We start from the raw sequence: 25,596 nt of genomic DNA, 5'->3' as shown, positions 1-25,596 counted from the left end.
AAGTAAGAAAAAGTTGAAATTTAAAGTTATTTTATGTATTATCTTAAGGTATAAATATTTGACAAAAGGTACTTTAAATTTAGAAGTAAAACACTCTGAAAGATATAAATAAGATACGAAACAAGGTAATAATTTGTTGATATGTTTATTGTAAAGAACGCAGGGTGAGGGAGATGTGGGGAAGTCCAGTTAGTAACCTAAAAATGTATTTTGAAAGTTGGATTGTTTTTCTTTCTTTCTTTTTTCTGGTTTGTTCTTCTTTTTCTTTTCTGTAAACTGAAAATGTAATAAAATTTTTTTTTGCAGATTTCTCACCCTTCTTGGTGTCTCTCCCCCCCCCCATCATTTCCCTGTCTTTGCTCTCTGTATCTCCAGTGCCTTTGACTTGGTGACCTTTGTAGACCTTTGTATGTTATAGGCAACTCCTTGACCCGGCATCGCTCTGCTTGCACAATGACATGTTCTCATGTTCCTTTGGTAATTACGCCGAGTAGATGGATGCCTCTGAGCTTGCTCCAAGGCCACTCCAATGCTCACGAACAGATACGAGGTGGGAATTATTCCATTTAGCAAAGAGGATTAATGTTTCATAACAAAAGGTAATTTATTCAATTGTATGCAAAGAGAGGTCTTGCGTTAATAGCGTGTACAAAGCTTGCTTATTTCCGTCTATTGTATGATAAGTTTAATGCCTGTGAAAACACTAGCAGCTCTATTGTGTATCTTTGGGGAGGACTTGACCAGTCCCAGAATGAATTGGACTCTGTTAATTAAAGACACTTCAAAGGAAACAGGCAAGGTGTCTGGCAGGAGTGCAGACAGACGAGGATTCAGAATTCCTTTGGGAATTTTAATGAAGAGGGTCAGTTGTAATAGTGTCCAAAGTGATGATGAGCCTCGCTCATCCTATTAGTGTCAGGGCTTCATTTAGCTCAAATGAGACCCACATTTTACAGTTATAGCAGAAACGATGGGCAGAACTTTGGAGCCCTTATATTAGCCTAATTCATGAAGGGCAAGGCTATCAATGGCTATCAGCCACAATGCTATGTTCTACCTCCAGTTTCAGAGGCATCATGTCTGAATGCCAGTGGCTGGGAATTGCATGAACCTGTGCCTGGAAAGTGAGGAGGAAAAGTGAGTGTGGATTAGCCCTAAGTGATTTACAATGGCATAAATATTTAGGTGCTCGGGTTTGTGAGGGAGAGACCATGCGTCATCATGCTGTAGACCCTTAACCAATCATGGCAGGGAGGAGAAATGGCCAATCAGGAGAGAGTGAGCATGGTAAAGACAGAATTTGGCAGGTCAATGGGGAGACAGAGCCTGGCTCCAGACGTAGCTAGGTGTGCTATGGGGTTTGTCAGGCAGGATAAACCAGTTTGATTTCTTTATGTGGGGGGAAAGGACCCAGAAAGGGTTGAGGCATGCTTTTACAGGATAGTCATTCTACGGGGAGACTGTTTTAATAGAAACAGTTCTGCCATGGAGAATTCAAAAGTTCTTGTTTAAACCTGAAACAGAATTTCAGACAGAGAATAAGTGCCACTTCTTTAATATTGAAACCATCAGGCTTTATTATTTTTTTTTTAATAAAATTTTTATTAATTTCCAATTTTTTAACATAAACAAAAACAACATAAAAACAAACACAAAAACTCATGTTTTCTTAACCTTATTTCCATAACCCTCTTTTCCCGGACTTCCCCATACCTTTCCCTTTTTGCATCCTTAATTTTAAGCCATTATTCAGCAACCCTTCTTAACCAATTAAATGTAAATTCATTCTCTTTTTCAATTCCACCCTATAATTAAACACAATTTTCCGCTGCAATTCTACGTCTTCTTTTCCCTCAGCATTTTAGCACTCCTCAATTTTATAATAATTCTTAAGATACATCTTAAATTTCTTCCAGTCTTCTTCCACAGTCTCTTTCTCTTGGTCGCGGATTCTGCCGGTCATTTCTGCCAGTCCCATAAAGTCAATCACTTTCGCCTGCCATTCCTCCAGCGTGGGTAGCTCTTGTGTCTTCCAATACTTTGCTAGAAGAATCCTTGCTGCCGTAGTAGCGTACAAAAAGAAATTCTTATCCTTCTTCGGCACCAACTGGCCGACCATACCCAAGAGAAATGCCTCTGGTTTCTTGTTAAAGGTGCACTTAAGCACTTTCTTAATTTCATTATAAATCATTTCCCAGAAGGCCTTAATCTTTGGGCAGGTCCACCAAAGGTGGAAAAAGGTACCTTCAGTCTCTTTACATTTCCAACATTTGTTATTGGGCAAATGATAAATCTTCGCAAGCTTGACTGGGGTCATGTACCACCTGTAAATCATTTTCATAATGTTTTCTCGTAAGGCATTACATGCCGTAAATTTAATACCTGTGGTCCATAACTGCTCCCAGTCAGCAAACATAATGTCATGACCTATGTCCTGTGCCCATTTAACCATAGCGGACTTCACTGTCTCATCTAATGTATTCCACTTCAACAGCAAGTTATACATTCTTGATAAATTCTTAGTATTGGGTTCTAACAGTTCTGTTTCTAGTTTCGATTTCTCCACCTGGAAACCAATTTTCCTGTCTTGTTTGTAGGCCTCCATTATTTGAAAATAATGGAGCCAATCTCGTACCTTGGACTTTATTTTCTCATAACTTTGTAATTTAAATTCACCACCTTCTTGTTCTAAAATTTCAGAATATTTCGGCCAATTAGTTCTCATATTAAGTTTCTTTACCTCCTTGGCCTCCATAGGTGAAAGCCACCTGGGAGTTTTATTTTCCAGTAAATCTTTATACCGTATCCAAACATTATATAGTGCTTTCCTGACAATGTGATTTTTAAAACCCTTATACACCTTAACCTTGTCATACCAAATATATGCATGCCAACCAAAGTTGTTATCAAATCCTTCCAAATCTAGAATGTCTGCATTTTCAAGAAGTAGCCAATCTTTTAACCAGCAGAAAGCTGCCGATTCATAGTAGAGTCTTAAGTCCGGCAGGGCAAACCCCCCTCTTTCTTTAGAATCGGTAAGTATCTTAAAGTTAATTCTGGGCTTTTTGCCCTGCCAGACAAATTTAGATATATCTTTCTGCCACTTCTTGAAACAGTCCAGTTTATCAACAATTTGTAATGTCTGAAACAAAAATAACATTCTAGGCAATACATTCATTTTGATTACTGCGATTCGACCTAACAAGGAAAGCTTCAGGTTTGACCATGTTTCTAAATCTTTCTTTATCTCAGTCCAGCACTTATCATAGTTATCCTTAAATAAGTTTACATTCTTAGATGTCATGTTAATCCCCAGGTATTTTACACTCTTTGCCACCACTAACCCAGTTTCCTCTTGGAATCTATCTCTTTCAACATTTGTTAAGTTTTTTTCCAGTACCTTGGTTTTTTGTTTGTTCAACTTAAATCCTGCGACCTGGCCAAATACTTGAATTAGTTCTAGAGCTCTTTTGGTACTAGTGTCTGGCTCTTGCAGGGTCAATACTAAGTCATCTGCAAAGGCCTTTAATTTGTAATGTCTGCCTCCGACCTGAATCCCTTTTACCAGCTGGTCCCCCCTAATCATATTTAGCAAAACCTCCAGGACCGATATAAAAAGTAATGGGGATATTGGGCACCCCTGACGTGTCCCTTTTTCTATAGGTAATTCATCCATAACCACATTATTTACAATTAGCTTTGCCTTTTGCTCAGAATAAATTGCACTTATACCATTTTCAAACCTTTAGCCTACCCCCATCCCGTGGAGATTCTTTTTCATAAATTTCCAAGATATATTGTCAAAGGCTTTCTCCGCGTCCACAAAAATTAAAACTGCCTTTGTATTAATGTTCACTGTCAACATTTCTATAATGTCAATTATATTCCTTACATTGGTAGATATATGCCTACCCGGGAGAAAGCCTGCCTGATCTTTATGGATCTCCTCCATCAGCACCTTCTTTAATCTTTTTGCCAAAATGTCTGCAAAAATTTTGTAATCCACATTGAGTAGTGATATAGGGCGGTAGTTCTTGATCTGTTTTTTATCAACCTCAGTCTTTGGTATAAGTGTGATGAAGGCTTCTTTCCACGTCTCAGGTGCCCTTTTCCCCTCTAATATCTCGTTACAAACCTCCTTAAGCGGCTGTATTATCCGGTCTTTCAAAACTTTGTAGTATCTGGAGGTTAATCCATCTGGCCCTGGAGATTTCCCCAGTTGCATATTTTGAATGGCACCCTCAGTTTCTTGTTCAGTTATTTTCTCATTTAAAAGCAACATACTTTGTTGCGAAATTTTTTTGTAATCCATGTTTCTTAAGAAATTCTTCCATTTCTCTTTCGTTTTCCGGCCCTTGTGCGTACAGTCTTCTGAAATAACTCTGAAAGCAATTGCTGATCTCATTTGGTTTAGAAATGTTCTTTCCGTCTACCTCCAAACTTGTGACTGTGTTCAATTTCTGTCTCTTCTTCAATTGCCATGATAGGAGTTTTCCACATTTATCTGCCGATTCAAATGTCTTTTGTCTCATTCGTTTAATTTTCCATTCAATCTCCTGATTCATCAATTCCATATATTGCTTCTGGTACAGTTTAATTTCTCTCAAGATCTCATGTGACTTTGGGTTGGATCTCAATTTCTTTTCACTGTCTTTTATCTTTTCCAAAATTTTATCTTTCTTCTCCTGCTGTTTCCTCCTTTTCAAGGAATTCTGCTGTATCAGGAAACCCCTCATCACGGCCTTGCTTGCGTCCCAGATCACTCGTTTCTCCACTTCTGTCCTCAGATTTATCTCAAAGTAGTCTTTCAAAGTCTTTTGGGCCTTTTGGTACACCTCTGGATCTCTGAATAGGGTGTCGTTCATTCTCCATCTGAAGGAGCCAGCTGTTGTTATTTTCATTTCCATCTTTACCGCATTATGGTCGGAGCAAGTCTTTGGGCAGATTTCCACTTTCTTTATCTTTGGAGCCATTCCACTAGTAATCCATATTTGATCTATTCTTGTCCAGGTCATCTGTGATTCTGAAAAGAATGTTCCCTCCCTCTCGAGAGGATTTCTTGTTCTCCAAATGTCAATCAAATCCAAGTTATCAGTCATTTCAAAGAAAGTCTTAGGTAATCTCCCGTCCTTGGAGATCACCTGTCTCTGTGCTTTGTCCATATTTGTAGAGACGACACCATTCATATCGCCTAAAAGGATCACCTTATAATCCAGATAGTCCATTAATGTCTCGTGTAATTTCTTGTAAAATTCTGCCTTCCCTTCATTCGGTGCATAAATTCCAAATATCAGAATTTTTTCTCCTTGAATCTGTATCTCAATTGCCAAAATTCTACCCTGTTCATCTTTGAAAATCTGTCTTGGAGCCAATTTCTCTTTTGCATAAATCACCACTCCTCTTTTCTTGACTTTATCTGATGAAATAAATTCTTGTCCCAATCTTTTATTTGTAAGTAGTCTTCTTTGTGCCCTTGTCACATGAGTTTCTTGTAAACAAATCAGATCCAATTGTTCTCTTTTCAAAATATGGAAAACCTCGCGCCTTTTTCTGGGAAGGTTCAGTCCATTACAATTCCAAGTTAAAAAACTCAGAGACATTGTTGGTTAGTTGCCTCCAACTGCACCCTGCAGCTGTTCTTCGTCCGTTGGTGATTTGAGTCCAAATGTCAAGTTCCCCAAATCTGTATCTGCGGTTGAGTTCAAAACCCCTTTCACCAGGTCCTCTCCGTACTTGTGTAGAAATTGTTCTTTATCATGCACTGTTCTTATCTTGACTTTCTTTCCTCTGAAATTAAAAGACAAACCCTGTGGAAATTCCCACCTGAAAGGTATGTTGTTCTTCTTCAGCAGGTCCACCAAAGTCTTGAACTGCGTTCTCACCTCCAAAATGTATTTTGGGATATCCCTGTAGATTTGCACAGAGACGTTTTGGATCTGAAGTGTTTTCTGGTAATGCAAACTTAGTATCTTGTCTCTTTCCTCTTTAGATCTCAGTGTTATCAGGCAGTCCCTTGGAATCTTCCTGCCTTGCCTTCTGCCCAATCTGAAGGCAGTTGTTATCTCAAATTCTGTTCCCTCTAGGTTTTCCTGCCAAAAGTCTGAAATTTCTTTTGTGAGAAAGTCCACTAGGTTGTCCCCTTCACTTTCTGGAACCAACCTGAGTCTTAAATTCTTCTCCTTACGCTGCATGTCCCATAAAGACAGGGTCGCCTCATGTTGGTCAAGCCTCCTGCAAACAGGAACTAAATTTTCCTGTGTAGATTCCGCAGTGGATTTAGCTTCTTCTGCAATCTTCCTTATTGTGGCGTTCTCCTCGACCAATTTGTGTATAATCTGTGTGTTAGACGTTACGCTCTTGGTATTTAAGTCCAATTTTGCCGTTAAATCTGCCAATTGCTTAGTATTTTCTGTGCTCTGTTTGTTCAATTTTTCTAAAGATTCATTTATCTTCAATAATGCCTGCGTCACTGACTCCATGAATGCACTTATTCCCTTTTCCTGTCCACCTGGACCTGTTGGCAATAGTCCTGATAAAGAGCCCCTTTTCTTTTGTGCTGCCTTAGACTTGGATCTTGTTGCTATCTCATCTACAGGGCCGCTCATGTCCCAAGGTCGTTCTCACAGGAACAGGTCTTAAATGGAAAAATCCAGTGACTTTGTTGTTAACAATCGTGTTGCAACTGTTACTTTCAGCCCTCTAGAGGGAGCTAAGATATTCAATATAGCAGAGAAACAATGAATCCAAAAACCCTCAGAGGGAAAAGTTACTAAAAACTTCTCTCAGTCTTTTTAGTTGCAACCGTATAATTTTTACAAAGTCTCAATAGATTGTGTCAAATAAAGTCCCCACTTTGCAACACATCTGACAGCTCCCTGTCAAAGTGCTTCACCCAGGCAGTCCGTTCCCAGAGTCAGAGTCTGCGGTAAATTGTCCCTTTAAAAGTTTTCCTGCAGGTTTCCTTACTTTTTCACCCCCCCCCCCGTTCCTGCTCCCTGGGGGGGGACTTGGGTCAATGCTAGGGTTAGTCCTTTTTTAAAAAATTTATCCTTAAAATATATCAATTGCAGCTTGCCAGATCCGTTGCTTTAGCAGTCATGCAATCTGGGGAAGGCAGACTTCCTTTGTTTACCGTCCCCACTTTCGGCCAAATTTTTAAAAATTTAATTTAAAGTCCCGAAAAGGTTGCCAATCCTACTCACGGGAGTCTCTTTCAGTCCAAATTTCAGGAAGAAGTCGGCGCTCTCCGCTAATGGCGATGCGGCTTCACTCCACGAGCTGGGTAACGACTCTCAGCTCTGCGCACCCCCGATGCTCCTCCGGAGCCTTTAAAAAGGCTCTTTTGCAGTAAAAGGGGGCGCAAACGATGCCCACTGAGTCTCCTTGTTCACAGGCTTCCGCGCCTGTGATTTTAGGGGTCCCCGCTTCGCCGTAGCGGTCAGACCCGAACTCGCGGAGCAGCTCCCTCTCCGGAGAACGGAGAGCGAGCCGCCATTAGCGCTGGCGCCAACCAGAAGTCTCCGAAACCATCAGGCTTTATCCCGCTTTGAGTGTTTGTCAATAAAAATAGAGTTTAGGTTTCCATCATAAGTCAGCTTTAATTTGTACCTACTGTACTTCAGGGAGTAAGCTTTCACAAGAACCCCAAAATCAAGAGTCCTTGCTGAAGGTTTATATTATATGCTATGAGATACTGAGAACCCCCAATTTCTTGGTTGTTTATTGACAGGGAGTTGCTGAGGTTAAATCACCCCAGACTTAGTCATGTTACTCCACTCCCAACTTTGCTTAAGGTGTATGTGTCACAGGGTTCACTCATTTGGGGCAGACTCCCACACTATCCCTTCTTTCCACCTCTGGGAAACCACTGCCTGGATTTCCCAAAGTATCAAATCTGAGGCTGCATCCCTGGGGCAGCCTTCACCAATCTGGTGTCCTCCAGATGTTTTGGACTACAACTCCCATCAGCCCTAGCCAGCACAGCCATCTGTACTGAACAACTGTTGGGCATCAAGTTGGTGGAGGCTACCCTCTAGTTTATCTCTTAGTGGCTTCCCTGATCTGCTTTTTGCTTTCATTACTAATGCAATTAAATTGCCTCTGTTTAAGAACCCAGTGAATTTTTCACATCTGTCTCTCCCTCTCCCCTCTCTCTTATTGTAGCCATAAATTTTGCACCAGATGTGAACACAGCTAAGATGAGCCATTTACCATCAACACAGTCCTCATTCCTGATGATGATGACAACATTAAAGAGGCAAAAGGTGACAGCTTGCTTGGTTGTTAGAATGGCAATTCAGACAATCCCTTTTTTGATTAAGGCAGAAAGAAAGAGTGTGTGTACACTCTCTCTCTCTCTCTCTCTCTCTCTCTCTCTCTCTAACACACACACACACTGCTTGGTTGGCAAAGATAAGTCACACTATCTGTCATATTTATGGTCATCTGGCTGGTTATAACCAGAAGAGCTGGGAGGATGTCTCCTTGGTGAATAATATGTTCTGTTACTGTACCTTAAGGACCCATTCACACACAAGCATCTACCCTTTGCTTGTGTGTGTGTTACTCGATTGGCCCACACTTGACTTCAGCAGCACTCTACCTTGTAGCAACATCTGGAATACAGGCACAAGTGTACCCAGCATTCTTTGTCCACTAGTGCAAAGGCTCTTGACCTTGCAAACAGGTAAGTTTTAATGTTGTGCAACAGAGGAACCCTACGCAACAGTTGCAATAGCCAAAGCTCATGTGCAACAGATTGTGCAATCCATTATGCAACAAAGTTATCAGTAGACTGCTTATGCATTTTCTTGGGCTATAGTATTCTGTTGGTACAAGACATGTCACCAGCAAAACATGTGTACCATTAAGTGATTGTAACTTAGTACTACATTGGATGCAATCCAGTATACTGGGGTGACTTAGGTCAGGGGTGTCGAACCTCCGGATCTAATTTCCATCACCCCCAGCAAGCCAACAGGGCTAATGGTCAGGTGTGATGAGAGTTGTGATCCCGCAACAATTAGCCACCCCAACTTAAGGCCACAATCTTATTAACTTTGGTTGTCCCTCCAGCTGCCTGCATTTGTCCTGATTGGCTTTCACAAAGTACGCTCAGTGGTTAGACAATGGCTGGTCTTTATTGAGCATTCCTTCTGATTTCTTTACAGGAAAGTTATGCAACAATGAGCATTTGCCCTGCATTCATCCTGATTTGCTTGTGGGGTGTTCATAAGCCTTCCTGTTGGCCATTCATCTCACACTTTTCAATTAATTTCCCTGTCATTTTCCAAACCACAAAAAGGTTCAGATGGGACAGGCATTTTATTAAGACCCTCACCAGTTCTATGAGTGAGAACCTTATCTGGCTCTAACCCTGGAAACACAGCACTGCCTGCCTCCATTCCCTCTGGCCACATCATTGGGTAGGGGGTGGCTCCCTGCATCATAACTGTCAAAATATTGAGTGTGTGGCTCTGTCAAGCCCCAGAGGTTTGTTTCTGCACTCTGCTGGCTGGGGCTAATGGGAGCTGTAGTCTAAAACATCTGAAAGGCACCAGGTTGTTGAAGGCTGTCTTATGTGGTTGATGTCAGGATACAATAGCGAAGATCCATGCATGCCCTCCTGAATTCTTTGGTGGAATCAAAATGCAATATTACTGTATGGGACTGTGACACTGTCACAGCTGTCTTTGGACAGTGGATTGCCCACCAGCCCATTGCTGACTGTAATACACATGCAGCCTCTGTTTGCCTCTGCAGAGAGTTGAGCAAAACTCTTGCCAGCTTGCACAAGGCACGTTTTCCTTGGAGTGGCAACGCTTCCATCCTTCCACCAAGAATAACCTTTGACATCTGTGTCATTAGCAAGGGGAGCATCTTATGTATGCCGTGATTCATGCTGCTTTGCCACTGTAGCACAAGGATACCCAAAGAGGTATAAAGTCATCCATCTGCCAAGGAGGCCATGCATAATACGCCCCAGCTCAGTGGCAGGCAGTTGTGAATGAACTTATCTTTGGATAAGTAACAACATGTTTGCAGAGGAGACTGGGGGGGGGGGGCAGGGATAGGGGGTCCAGGTCAAAGAGGGATGCATCTAGTCTAGCCTGGGATACCATCTGCTGACAGTTCACCAGGTGTATAGCTTCCAATAGCTAGTTCACTGGAAGGTCTGCCTTGTTACTATTTTGAGAAGTGATCTACACTAGTAACCTTTTCATGAGAGATATGCACATAACACTAAGTCATGCTTTTGTTTGAAAAACCCATATGTTGGCCAACAAATAATAAAGGAAACCACGGCTTGCTTCTCCAAAGTTTGTGTCATTTTTGAGCTGCTCTGGTCTCGTGTTTCTGTAGCTTAATAAGCATATGTGGTGGGGTGGCCAAACAAAACTATGGTTAGGGTGTGTGTGCTAGGATCATGCATAATGGCAAACCATAGTTAAGGCAAACCAACATTTCTAAGCCAGCAACAATTCATGGTTTCTGATAATGGTTTGTTGGCATAAACAAATAATGGTTAAGCTGCTGGGGAGGGTTCACACATAACACTAAGCCATCCTTTAATATATCATAGTTTTTATTGTTTTACTAGAGGCTGCACCCTTCCTCACAACAGTTCCCCATTTATTAATCCTCTAGAGATCCCCTTCCCACTCCATGCAACTACTAAGCTTCCTTTTCACCTTCCTGTACCCATTTCTAAAGCCATTTCTCTCTTCTGCTCTGCTTTGCACCCATTTTCACCTTCACACCCCTGTCCTTCCTTTTCTTTTGTGCATCTGGTGTGGCATGGTGAAAAATGGGAACTTTGTATACAGCTTCACATGCAGTAGTTGGAGTTCATGAAGAGATTTATACTAGCCACTGCAATGAGGCTGTAAGACAGTCTTCACTAAACTAGTGTTTTGAATTACAACTCCCTCCCACCCCAGCTAGCATGGCAATGTTCCCATCAACAGCAGCATCATATGGCCATACATCTGGAGGGAACCAACTTTGGGATGCTGAACATAGCATTTAAACTGGTCCTGGAGGTAAGGAGCAATTCAAATACACTCCTGATCCATGGGTGGTGCTTTTATTGGGTACAATGGAGAGTCGCTGTAGTGCACTCCTTGGAGGAAATTGCATTTATGTGTGCAGGTTAATCACTCTTTTACTCAGACCTTGATGCTGACAGCTGAATGTGTGAACAGACTCTGCTGAAGACATTACATTGTCAGCAACAGGGAAATTCTTCACCATACTTTGAATGGTGGTGATTTACAGTTCCTGTGTGTACATCATCCCTTGAGGCAGCAGCCATCAAGGGATAGATGCATGTGAACCAAAGGAAACCCAAATGGGTTTCAGAATATTGCTCCTGCAATCACTGGAACCACAGACTTCACATTTCCCAGGTTTGTGGTATCTGAGCAAGCTACTGCAACTCATTTTCTCTCACATTCACACTCACAATAAACATTACAGACTGGAAACTCTTGGGAAATGACTATCATGTGCAAGAGTCACAGATGAGTCCAGTCCAAGCCTTCAGCAAGCCTTGTAGTCTGTGAATTATTGCCCCAGGTGCAGAAAGACTCTTAGTCATTGTCTCCTTGAGCAGCAACTGAACTAGTAGCCTAAAGGCTAAAGACCCTATTATCTGCCACATTATTAAAATTACCATAGGCACAGTGGATAAGATGGAGCAGAACAGCTGCAGAGGAGGGCGATACCTTTAGAATCTGGGTAAAATTCAACCCCAGCTAGAGTCAAATTCTTGGGTGCCATTAATTTTTCTCCCAGGTGCAATGTTGGCATCAAATACTGCATTGTTTAGCCCTGCCTCTCCTGCTATAATCTTTAAATAGTTCAAATGCTTAGATTAAAAACCTTTTCGTGTATGTATTTGGTCAAACGGCTGTTACCCATCCTAAATAATTAGGGGAAGGCTTGATTTTCACTGGCTTTCTAGCTTCAGAGGGAAGGGGAAGCTTCTTGTTAGACACAGAATTATAGCGAGGGAGTGATGTCTTCTACCTGACTGACCCAGGTCTTGGGCCAAGTTCTTGAACATGTGTCGCCTGTGATGTTAGACTCTCCCTCTTCCCAAAATGGCAGTGCCCCCAATTAAACTTCCAGTGTGGTGCTTGCAAAATACACTGAGGGGATTAGTTATCACTGTGCGAGATTCATGGTGCTGCTGCTCCCCCAGATAAAGTAATAATTCCAGAGCAACTTCCCGAATTGCAATTTATTCCCGTAGTAAAACATCGAGAAGGTAAATCACAGAGGGCATAATCACTTCTTTTCTTTCTTGTAAATCACGCCGTGTTTGAAAAACTAATGCCCTTTCTGCATGCAGCGCTGGAGTCTGCGTTTTGTAAATTTTTGGTGAGGTGCAAGGGAAGGGAAGGGAGGTGGGGAGGCATTTTTGCGGGCATAAATGAAAGTGAACAGTGGTATCTAAAGCCAGTCTATGTCAGGACCATGGATGGGAGGGAATGCCCATGGAGAGTTAGCCAGCTTCCCTTCCTCTTGCTTCAATTCTTGACACCAGAGGATACCAAACAATAATCTGTATCACAGACCAGCAACTATTTTTGCTGCAGTACTAACAGCACTTAAGCAATTCACACTTTGCTGAATTTTGAGATGCAGCAGGCATCTGACCAAAAAAAGTGCGTAAAAATACATCCATTGGGGAAAATTGTGCATGAAAATGCATATATCTGTGAAAATGCCCGCTGAAAACTTTCTATTCCACCAGGCCTATGCAGGCAATTAAAAATACATCCTTTAGCAGCAGCAGTAGCAGTAGCAGTAGCAGTAGCAGCAGCAACAACAACATTGATACACCACCCATCCAGCTGTGTTTCCCCAGCCGCTCTGGGTGGCTCCCAACAGATTAAAAACAGAATGAAACACCAAACATTAAAAACTTCCCTAAACAGGGCTGCCTTCAGATGTCTTCTAAAAGTCAGATAGTTGTTTATTTCCTTGACATCTGATGGGAGGGAGTTCCACAGGGTGGGCGCCACTACCAAGAAGACCCTCTGCCTAGTTCCCTGTAACCTCACTTCACTTCTTGCAGGGAGGGAACTGCCAGAAGGCCCTCAGTGCTGGACCTCAGTGTCCAGGCTAAATGATGGGGGTGGAGACGCTCCTTCAGGTATACTGGGCCGAGGCTGTTTAGGGCTTTAAAGGTCAGCACCAACACTTTGAATTGTGCTTGGAAATGTACTGGGAGCCAGTGTAGGTCTTTCAGGACCAGCTGATTTGTTTGTTTTTAACTTTTTATGGTCTTTATTTTATGGTTTTATGTTTCTATTTCTGTAAATCACTTTGATGCATTTTTATGACACAGCAATATACAAATATTGTCATATATAAACAAACAAACAAATAAGAACAACAACAGGCTTGCTGAGATGTGTTAACTACAAGAATGGCACACTTAAATAGTAATTAATTTTTGTGAGGACTTCCTTTTTCTTTTTAAAAATGCAAACTTATGTGGAAATGTGGCAATTTGAACCTAAGTCTGCAAAAATGAGAAATCGAGAGAAACCAAAATGGGCAGATCTGCCCATCCCAGAGAAGAGCAAAAGGGGCTTTCCCTTTAATATTGAAAATAGGGAAATGTTTGTAATGCTCCAGTTTTAAAACCAAAGATCATTGTTTAAATTCCGGGATCAAATCAGAAGCTGGATTGGCTTTTGTAATTCCAGGACTGTCCCTGGACTGTCGGGAGACTTGGAGGGTATACTTTCAGTGGGTCTGTTCTGACTATCATTGGTGGCAATACAATGTCCAGATTTTCCTTGGTCACTGGTGAAATCCGATGTGAGGTGTTTTTTTATTTCTAATTTCAATGAAAAACAAGCCCATGTCTCGAAACTTAAGACAAACAAGGGCCATAATGAGTCTGACAACTCAGCCACGACTGTGCCATCGTCAAGCATGAGGCTGTAATGAATGGTAATTCTTCAAACCGAGACGTTTGCTATTCTCTCCCCCCCTTGCTTAACAACTGAACTGATTAGAATGAAACTTTGACTTGATTAGCGATTATTGTCTCTGCATGGTGGTTGCATGGAGCCCTCTCATTTTCTTGGTTTGTTTTTTAAGAAACATTGCCAAGGCGTCTCGTCCCCTGATTTACTGCTTAGATTCTCTGTTCCATATTCATTTGTTTTGTCCCCCTCTCCTATTCTTTTCTCAAAAGCAAAAGCTCAAATCACTACTTGCATTCCTCTCTTCCACCCTCCTTACATCTTAGAGATTTCATAAAACTTCATGCAGCCCTGGCCCAAGATGTTTTGCAGGCTCGGCAGAAGGAGAAGACCACTCCCTCCACTGTCAGAGGCAGGGTGCTCTGTATCCTGCCAGAGGGCTTCACATGGACACCTGCATGGCCTTGGTGATAACAGGATGATCCAGCAGCCAGAGTCTTCTTTGGTTCTTAAAGGTAAAGGGACCCCTGACCGTTAGATCCAGTCGTGACCGACTCTGGGGTTGCAGCGCTCATTTCGCTTTATTGGCTGAGGGAGCCGGCGTACAGCTTCCGAGTCATGTGACCAGCATGACTAAGCCACTTCTGGCGAACCAGAGCAGCGCACGGAAATGCTGTTTACCTTCCTGCTGGAGCGGTACCTATTTATCTACTTGCACTTTGACATGCTTTCGAACTGCTAGGTTGGCAGAAGCAGGGACTGAGCAACAGGAGCTCACCCCGTCGCTGGGATTTGAGCCGCCGACCTTCTGATCTGCAAGTCCTAGGCTCTGTGGTTTAACCCACAGCGTCCCTGTGTCCCTTTGGTTCTTATTCCACATAAAAAAGCAGGGTGGACTGACAGTTGAATCTGACTTCAACCCTGGTTGGCTGGGGTAGCGTCCTTCATAGTCACTAGGGTAGCTTGCTACTTTAAGCAGCAAGGGCAGGATTTGTAGGAAACACTGTGAAGTGTAGGTGGGTTCTCACGAGGCAAGACACAGTGATAACAGCAAGAACCTTTATTGAACTATCAGAACTGGGCAACAGGGCAGTGGTGTAGCGTGGGGGTGCGGGGGGGGGTGCGGCGGCACCGGGCGCAACATGGGGGGGGTGCTCGCACTCGAGTGCTAAAATCCACGGGTTAGGGGGCGCAAATTACTTGCCTTGCCCCAGGTGCTGACAACCCACGCTACGCCACTGCAACAGGGGCAAAGCAACTTCATATATATATATATACATTTCTGAAGGTCTTGGCCACTCCCAACGTGATTGGCTGTCTAAACTTCCAAGCTGTGAATCATAACTCAGAGTTTAAGGGCCAATGGCAGAGGCTCAAATCCTGAAACGTTCTGTGATTGGACATCATTTATTGTATCAGAATACAGGAACTCAGAATCCTTAGTCCAGGCTCAAGCTCAGGCAAACAAAGACCACTGAATACATAACACTCCTCAGAACTTCCCAGCAGCATCTGCCGCCTGAGGAGGTCACTTCCTTTTTCCTAAGGTTAGGGCCAATCCTGACTTCATGGGCCCTTGGGACCAGGCTTTACCTTGCTTGAGGGGTGTGTTGCTCCTGCGTTTAGTTTCCAAAAATGCATCTTTGCCTCCACAATTGGATTTTGGATGGCTTGCCCAACTTCCCTGGGTTATCATTAGATGAAATCAGCTTCAAAGCAACCCTTGCTGTTCCCTGGTGCAGAACTCACTGCGAAATTACTCAACTGTGTTGGTCCATCAAGCTCAGTACTGTCTGCACTGACTGGAAGCAGCTCTCTAGGTTTTCAGGCAACGCTACCTGAAGATGCTGAGGGTTGAACCTGTGGCCTTCTGCATGCAAAGCAGCTGTTCTACCGCTGAGCTGTGGTCCTTACCCCATTACAAAAACTGTAGAATAATAGATACAGTTCCCAGGCTACGTACTTTGAAGTTTATTGTCCTTTTTTCCAGGACACATCCTCTTTTTCAAAGGTATGCAAAACAAAAGTTATCATAGAGACCTATAGTTTAAAGCAGAAGTCGGCAATTGTGTCCTCTTTTTTGCTCTCCAAAATATGGCAACCCTAATTTGAAAACAAAAGCATGGGGTAAGAGCAGAGAGGGGGTAAATTCAGAATTTGACTTTGAAACCCAAATATCCCACCCCCTTAAGGAAGCACTTTTTAAAATGTGCAGCTTTTTCTGTGTCAAATTGGATTCCATCACGTTCCAGATGAAGTCTCCAGGAATGAAATGGGGCCCCAGTTCAGGGAATTCCCCCAACGAGCCTCCTTCCAGCTATTTGCCTATTTACTTGGTTTATTAATATTTTATTGGGTTTACATCCTGTCCTTCCTCTCCAAGGAGCCCAGGGTGGCAAACAGATATATAATTTTAAAACAAAACAAATACAATTCTGAGACAGATAAAAAGCTCGAACACAGTTACAGCTGAAAACATTCTAAAATCAATTGCCATTGAAAACATGCTTCCATCCAATGATTTTGAGGTTGCCATGAACTGTATTCTTCAGCTAACTAATGCCTGAATGGACAGGGATGTTTTCAAATTCCTCCTGAAAGTTAATATTGATGGAGATAGGTGCACCTCACTAGTGAGGGCATTGCACAACATGGTAGCCACCACCAAAAAGGCCCTGTCACTGGTCACCACCAACGAGGCAGCTCCCAGTGGTGGCAGCACCAACAAGGCCTCACCAGCTAATTGTAGAGTCTGAGGGCTGGCTGTTGTAGCATAGCGGGGGGTTATAGAGGATAGCTGGAGTGCTGGCTTGCAGATGCTGCATTTTTTAAGGCACCCTCCTTCCTTCTATTTCCCTACCAATTGTAAAGGTAAAGGTACCCCTGCCTATACGCGCCAGTCGTGCCCGACTCTAGGGTTGTGTGCTCATCTCACTTAAGAGGCCGGGGGCCAGCGCTGTCCGAAGACACTTCCGGGTCACGTGGCCAGCGTGACGAAGCTGCTCTGGCGAGCCAGCACCAGTGCAACACACGGAAATGCCGTTTACCTTCCCGCTGTAAAGCAGTACCTATTTATTTACTTGCACTTAAAGGTGCTTTCGAACTGCTAGGTGGGCAGGAGCTGGGACCGAACGACAGGAGCTCACCCCGCTGCGGGGATTCGAACCGCCGACCATACAATCGGCAAGTCCTAGGCACTGAGGTTTTACCCACAGCGCCACCCGCATCCTCCCTACCAATGGAGCAGCAATAAATTGCGCAGGAGGCTTAAGTGCTTCAATGACTTGAGGTAAAATCTGAGCCAGAGAAAAAAACGGGGGACGTTAATTAACACTTACCTCATACCTGAGGCAAACATTGCAAGCAGCCAAGATTGCGATTTCCAAGCCAGGAAAAACGAAATTTGGTCACGTCATTACGCTGAGGCTATAATAGTCAGATTAATAAGGGTGATCTCTATTCCCAGCTGACCTTGTTCTTTTCCTCTCCTGCCATAATGAGAAGAGATGCACACCAGTGATGCTTAGGCAGCTCTGTGGGGACTTGCTTGCCATCAGCCAGCCTGCAAAATATTTAGTCAAGGCCTGCTCCTCTCCCCACCCGTTCCTGGAAACGTGGCCTAAACGGGGAACATTTCAATCACCGCCTCTTTATTAAATAATAAGTGATATTTACTTAGTGTCTCTTTATCCTCCAAGCTCCTAAAACTTGGCAAACTTTAATTAATAGTTGTCTTAATAGTTAAATAACCTTCAGAATGGCTTTTCATTTACTCCAGGCCCCTCTGAAATGAAGTCATAATGATCTGAGTCAAGTGATAAAAACACAACATATGGTGGAATGTTTGCAGGTTATTAATGAGACGAGTCAACCAGCAGTGGCAGAATATATTTTATTTTTCACATCCCTCTGCTGGGAGAAATAATATATTCACATACAGAAAAATGAGTACCATTTGCCGACAACCATTTCTGTCCATCCTCTCTGCCTGGATCTCTGTTTACCTGGCATTTCTAAGCCCACTTCTGATTCTCCCATTTAGCACTGATGCAGGGAAGGCCTCCTTCACACTGTTGACCTGTTGCTTTCCCATAGTTAATGTATCCTCTTAAATATACCCCAGCAGTAGTGAGGCCTTAGATTCCCAACCCCTCCTGGAGAAATTCACCTTTCTGTTACTCTCCAGGATGTGGGCCATCATAGTCTTGCTACTAAAGGATGCTTTCAGGACCAAGAAATGGATAACTTACTTAAAAACAGAATTATTATTTCTTATTGTCGAGAATGATATTAGATTGTAAGCCTGCAGGCAGGGGGCCGCTATCCGAGTTTAATTTCTCTACAGTGCCTTGTTCTTGTGGCACTTTATAAATAATAAATATTTATTATTTATTATTATTTCTGAGAGGCTTCGGTACAGACTTCCAAAGGACTTGGCTAAGAACCAAACTACACATTACACTGGAGTTTTCTTTTTTTGGAAAGCTGCCCCTGGATGTGCTATTTGGAGTGGCATCAAGGCATGTGGGGGGGGGCACAGTCAAACTCTCCGCTTCCCCTGCCCCACAGCCCCGATCCAAACCACCTTTCTAGAGTGGTTATAAACTGTGGAGAGGGGAAATGGTGGTCACATCTCCTTCTGTTGCTATCAACGGCTTATGGGGGCAACAAAGGGTTAAACCAGGGGTCGACAAAAATTTTTTAGCCGCAAGCTGGTCCGCTGTCCCTCAGACCTTGTGGCAGGGCAGAAAAGTGGCGCTGGGGGGGGGGAGCTGGAAGAAGAGGCAAGGAGGGCAAGTACTCCTCCCCACCTGTCAGCCCCAGCTGCTGTGCTTACCTTCCCAGGGGCTGCCACCGCCGCTGCTGCCGCCGCTGCTGCCGCTGCTTCTTCTTATGGGTAGGCAGAGCGAGCTTGTCTGCTCCGCTCTCTGGCCCACAGGAGGGAAGATGAGCGGCGCGAAAGGGCTGGCTCCGGAGAGGCATTACCTAAAATGACGCTGAGCCAGCTCAGCCCAGCCCCCTTCCTCCTCTAGGCAGGGCGGGGAGAAGCCAGGAGGAGGGAGGCACCACCGCGGTGTGTATGGGGGGGAATAGAATGGCACAGGGAAAAAATGGTATAGCCCAAACAAACAGAATTCCCATGCCGATCCATGGACAGTCCGCGGGCCGGATCCCAAAAGCAATTGGGCCTGATCCAACTAGGTTAAACTGCCTCCCCCCCGCCCACTGCACCAGGAACCCAGTTGATATTTCCTCCTTTTTAAGGAAGGGAAGTATGTTGGATGTCACAGAACACCAACATAATGTGTAGTTTCTCAGCAGATCACTTTTATACAGAATCTCAGAATTGTAGAGTTGGAAGGGACCATAGGATCATCTAGCCCAACCCCTTGCAATGTGGAAATGTGTACATATGTTGTCACATGTAGACTCTGAAGCTATGTCCACAAGACTACTTGCTTTAGCGCAGCAAATTCTCAGCACGCTTCAAATTCAGGGGCTGTTTGAGAAGGGGGAAAGAAAGGCTTTAGCATTTCCAGTTTACACAACAGCTCGTACCTCTGACGGCTCATGGCAGCTTTCTTTCCCCTTCCATCATAGAGAAAGAAATTACTTTGATGTTGGGAACCAGAGTAAAGGAGAAATCCATGCTCCTCTCATACCTTTTTTTTTTTTTTTAAAAAAATCATGTTTAATGAGTGATGTTCAGTGAGGGTTAAAAGAAGAGGAATGTGCTTGTGTATGCAAAGTGAGTGTGAGCAGAAGAGATTTGATATGCATCTTTCAGGAACCTCTACAGGAGTATAATTTGGTGTGTACTGGAACATGCAGCCAGGAAAAAAAGCACTGAACCTTCACAATTTGCACCAAATCCTTCGAAATTTGCACTTTTCTGAAATTTGCAACACACTTCTCCTGACAAGTAATGGGTAGAAAGAAATGTGTGTACTAGGGGAGAGTGTGCATATAAATACATTAGTGAAAATAACATTATACATTATGTATACATTATACATTAGTGAAAATAACAGGAAAACGCATTCCATGAGATAAAATGCCTCTGCAAAAATGTGTACAATATGCAGAGGTGTGTATAAAATATCTGTATATTAGGAGAAATTCGCTGGTGAATTTTCAGGGTACTTAAATAAACAACAACCCACAAACATTGAGAACTAAACTTAAGAATGGGGAAAAAATGAAGAACTGAGAAAAATCGAAATTGCCCAGGCAGCCGCATTCTGTGGCCCTGCGAGAGTGGCAAAATAACTGACCTGGGACACCAGGTGTTGGGTGAAAGTCAAACCAAATCTTTATTGACCACCAGAGGCAAGAGGGGTTGGCATGGCAGCAGAGCAAAGATCAATTTCCATTTGGCACTTGCTGATGGGATAAACCTTGAACCAGGCTTGGCAGAAGAGGGCAGTCAGTACAGATGGTTTTACGAACGGTGTCACATGTTCTTGGCCTTATGCCCCATCGGCAGCATTCTGCACCAGATAGAGCTTCCAAACCATGCCCAAGGGCAGTCCTATCTTGAGCGCATTGCAGTAACCCAGCCTCAATGTTACCAATGCATAGACTATGGTGGTCCTTCATCTCAGGCAGCAATATGTATTGTCCTCCAGTCCATCTCAGGTGTAGGTTATCCTAGCCAGGCATCTGTCTCTAGATCTTTCCTTGGTCCCACCATCTCCTTCAAAGCACATTGGGCCAATAAAATCTTCATTGTTTTCACACCCTAAGGAGCCTGTCTCTCCCCTTTCCCACCCATGCCACCTACTCCTCTACCCTTCTACCAGCTCAAATGTGTTTTTGTCTCAACTTGGGATTCTCAGACTGTGGACACACAGACCAAGTGGCAGGAGTGCCATTGATTTATCACTCGACGCCGTCTTTGCCATCTGTTTTTATATTGCTTTCAGCACAAGATAAGTGGTTCCCAGATAGTGCCGAGCTTGAGAGATTGCAAAGTTCATGAGTTTGCAGAATTTATGATAAGGCAGAAAATTGTCTTAGTGCATCATTCATAGAAGCAACGTCCAGAACAAATGGTGCCACCTCCAGATGTTTCCTTCAGTTCAGAAAGTTTTGAAAGCTGCTAACCTACTGGCTGGCCAGCCAGTGATTTAAGACTCTGGTGCCTATTAACTTGGTTCACAATTTGTCTTGTGGAGTTCAAAAAGCTTTCCCTGTCCCTTCCTACTAAATACACCCATTATGATGAAAAATGCCATGACAATGCAAAAGCCAAGTTCTCTTGGTCAAGGTCTTTCTGTGTTGCACAATGGGCATCTTATGAAACAGATAAAAGGTGGTCTGCTGGCCCATCTTCCCTGCCAGGAAGTGTTTTCAAGATGGTTTAAAGCAGCCTCCCCCAACCTTGTACCTTCCATATGTTTTAGACTCCATCTCTCATCATCCCTAGGACCTGGAAACCTTAAGGAATATCATTTTCCTCCTGTTCTTTCCTACATACTCCAGTCCACATATTCCCACAATTCTTGATTATTGAGTGGTAAAGTGGATGGCTTCTAGGACCATGTCCATTTGGGTAGTGGAACCCACTTGGGGAACCCACTTGAGATCCATCAGGATCTGAGCAGCTAATGCTGTCCATTTTCAGTCTCAATGGCATTCAGCACTAGATCTGTTCCATCCTGTTTTCTTCCAATGCACACATTTGCATACACATTTTGAATGTGTTTTGTGGAGCACTTTATATGATGTAAAATGCAACGCTCTCAATGCTTCCTAGCACATTCACCAGTAAAATATGCAATATATATGTATCTTTTGCATAAAACACAGGAGAAGTGTGTGAATTGAGTAGGAGTTGTATTCCAATTTGCAAGCAAGGTTGGGAGCATTGTGTCAGTTCAGAGGAGAAATGACTGCTGGGAGGAGCACAGAGAGAAGAAATGCCATGGTACATCTGCAGCAGTGTAACCGGACGCCTTCATCTGCCCCAACTGCAATGCAACTTGTCTCTCCCGTATCAATCTCTACAGCCACAGCAAGCGCTGCAACCTTCCAACAGTTTGACTTCACCCCCAAAGGCTCACTCCTCCATTGTCTCCCAAGACAGACAGATGCCAAAAACAACATTGTAGGCCACACTGAATCCATTGGGTGGGGTAGGGGAGGAATGGGATATAAGCTTTTTAAACAAGTACATTTTAATAAAAGTTTTTAAATGACTGCACCTCAAGTGCATTCAAGCAGAGAAGCAATGTATTAATGCTTCGTTAACCATGCACACCTCAGAGAAAGTTTGATTAGCCCTTACCAGGATTTGATGTACTCAGAACTGAGCAAAGGGGAACAAATGGTCTTCTCTAGCTTCATGCTTTTAAGTTTCACCATTTTATCGCCTCCCCCTCTAGAACCTCTCCCTCCTTCTGTCTGCTGGCTAATGTTGCTTAACATGATGCTCTGGTTCCCAACGCAGCTTTGGCACAATAAAATTAGCTTTGTTGGGTATACTATGACACTCTTCCTCCTGCCAGCTTCCCCTATTAACTGTGCATGGAAAAATATTCCAGAAATCCACTTGCGCCCTTGAGCTATAATCGTGTTTATTTCCATAACTCTTTGATAAAATATTTGTCTTTGCCTTGAATAATCTGCCAAAAGGCGGGGTGGGGGAGAGAGAAGGGGGAAAGAAGAAGAAGAAGAAGAAGAAGACACAGTCAGAGGAATCCAATTTCTTCACATCTGCTTTTCTTTCAGCATCCCATATGGGAAAGCATATTCTTCTCTCCAGAATTCATTAGAGCTTTCATGAAATGTGCCACCACATATATCTTTCGTTTCTTGTGCATATGTGCGTGTGTGTTTAAGTCTAGTGATGTTTATATTTAAAACAGGCACAAACAGACCAATTTGTGGAGTGCTTAGAACACAGAGGATGGGAGCGTTCTTTGAAGGCCGAGTGATGATGGGGTCCCAAGTTGTTCACTGCGGAATGCATCTATAAGGCAAAAACAGGGCTGGAGGGCTGATTCATATCAGAGGCACCAGCTTCTCCAGAGGATCTGGGGTGTGTGTGTGTGTGTGTGTGACATAGCACAATGTCCTGACATCGCACACATGATGTTGTGCAATGTTCTCTGCATATTGAAAGGGCCTGATCCCCCCCAAAAATATTTGGGGGTCTCAAACTGCCATGGCCCCAAGGAGTCAGCACCTGTGATTCATATCCAACCCCAGCAAACATTTGGCAGAGAGAAACGTAATCGTAAATCTGCAAGAATAAAGATCATCCATGTCATTTCCAGGAATGCATAGGAACATCAGTCCATTTAGCTAGATACTGTATATTCTCTGTGTGTGTGTGTGTGTGTGTGTGTGTGTGTGTGTGTGTGTGTGGCTAACCTGCAGTCTGGGTCTTATCTAAGCCAACTCACAAGGTCAGTATAAAATGGGGAAAGAGTTATGTATGCTGCCCTCTGAGCACCCTAGAGGAAAGGTTGGGATCAAAATCTAATTGACAAGCAAGCATGGTTTTAAACTGGTAGGGAGGAAACATTTTCACTCAGAGAGCCACATGCCAGGGGCCATTTGCCAGGGGTGGGCATGGCCAGAGGCAGAAGTGGGTGGACTACTGATTGTAAATATTACCTTTGTACAGTAAGTATCAGGTCAGAGTGGGAAGGAAGAGAGGAACCTTTGGATGCTGAGGAGGCAACAGGCTCCCGTGAGCAAGGGGAGCCAAGGGCGGAAAGCAGTTCAGACTAAGCTGATGAAGATTGCTGCTCCTACTGTGCTAAGTTCCCATCCCCCGCTGTCTCCAAGGACAAGGAGGGCTATGCGTGTAGCAGAGCAATAGGCACAGATTCCTTCCCGCTCCCCACATTGTTGGAGGCTGCTTGGAAAACATCTGGCTGGGGAGGAGACTTAGGGGGAAGTAGGAGGCGAAGACCTTCAGACCTGGCAACTGTTTCATTGGGGCTAGTTCTGTTTGTAGGCATTGCTGCCTGACATGCTGTTTTCTTGACCAAAGAGCTGACTTTTCTGCTTGTCTCTTCAACCCAATGGCCAGAGAAAGAGGCTTGGAAGGTCATGTCTGCCCATCCCAAACCTCTGTTCAAACAAACAAACAAACAAACAAACAAACCCTTGAAATAAATATGAGCACCGTGGTGCTTTTTGCACCCACTACAACAATGTTGTAATGCTGTTGTATAGACTGTTTATGTATTATTTATTTATTACATTTATATGTAATATAAATGAGCTCAAGGTGGCGTACCTAGTTCACCCCTCATTTAGTCTCCACAACAACCCTGTGAGGTAGGTTAGGCTGAAAGGCAGTGACTGGCCCCAGGACACCCAGTGAACTACATGGCCAATGGGGATTTGAAGGCTGATCTCGCAGGTCTTAGTCTGAGACTCTAACCACTGCACCACCGTTGGTTCTTTAATGTGCCATGAAATATCCTTCCTTCCTCTCTCATCTCTCAGCTGAGCTACATGTTGGTCACTATGGTTTCTCAGGACTGAAGAGTTGCACATGTATGCTAACTCAAACACTTTTCTCTGTTCAAAGCTGGTCCTAAAAAGGAGTGGGTGAGACTCACATCACATCTCCCCGTCAAATGTCGTATTTCTAATTCGCCTGAATTCTATTTTGCTGCATATTGAAGAAGAAGAAAAATATTCTCTCCCCTGTCTCTGTGTTTCATTAAATGAACAAATTCAGTATCTAAACAAGAATGGATTCAGAGGTTTTACAAGTGAAAGGTAAAATTAGACGCTGAAAAGAGCTAATCCAATTCGATTAGTTGCTTTCAGACTTCAGTGCCTTTCATTTGGTCTACTTGATCTGGATCTTTATTAGATAAGCTTGAATTGGCAGCATCATGGGTGGTGGTGGTGGGCTGGAGGAAGGCTGCAGCCGTGACTGCCATCAGAAGAAGTGAGAGAGAGGACTCCCTCATCCCCTCAAAGTAGCTCGCAGCTCCAGCTCGCTGGCCTGCCTGGAGATAATTTCATTTAATCTTGGCAATCTTCCGCAGTAGACTTAAGTAAACAAAGATCAAGCTACTCACAGCCTTAATTAGGCTACATATAAATAATGGATTGCTGGATTAGCTGGGAGTACATGTGATGTTTCAGAACTGAGAAGCCCTTAACTAGGACGCTCCTTCTCTGTGTACCTATGCACAGTACACAACTGTTTCGTAGGGCTGCAACGTGCAGTCAATTAACTGGCTATATGAATCCATTTTAAAAGCTTGTAATTGGCCAAACAGTTAATTGGGCTGCAAAACAATGACACAGAGTTGTTAAAGTCTCAAAGCAACATGTTTGGACTTTCTCCTTCTTCTGCTTCTCTCTCCTTCAGCTGTTAATATATCCATTTTGCTGGTTACTCTGATGAATATGTGAGCAGAGTGTCTAACTGTATCCTCCTGAGATTCAGAAGCACCACACCCCCACACCCGCATGGAGTTCCTCGTTTTAAGAGTGTACCTGCTAGGATACACAGCAGCGTGATCGAAAAGAAAGTGCTTTGGAGCTACTGTTTTTAGAGAGCTCGTGCACCTCTTATCAACTGCAGCCAGAATGGAAACTGTGTGTTATTGGAAAGTGTCTAAAGGTTTAACTGTGAGGGATGGATTGAACAGACTTGGCAGATAGCCCT

General features: G+C 43.5%; 1 protein-coding gene across 2 annotated transcripts in view; it reads left to right on the top strand.

The window, feature by feature from the left end:
- The window catches only part of CADM1 (cell adhesion molecule 1), a 528,696-nt gene that overhangs the window by 403,473 nt on the left and 99,627 nt on the right, over positions 1–25,596 (top strand). The gene's annotated exons all lie outside the window — the stretch shown is intronic.

This window comes from Podarcis cretensis (genome assembly GCF_951804945.1).
Source record: "Podarcis cretensis genome assembly, chromosome: 15".
Taxonomy (NCBI): domain Eukaryota; kingdom Metazoa; phylum Chordata; class Lepidosauria; order Squamata; family Lacertidae; genus Podarcis; species Podarcis cretensis.
The sequence above is the reverse complement of the archived record's forward strand: the minus strand, read 5'-3'. Positions and strand labels throughout refer to the sequence as shown.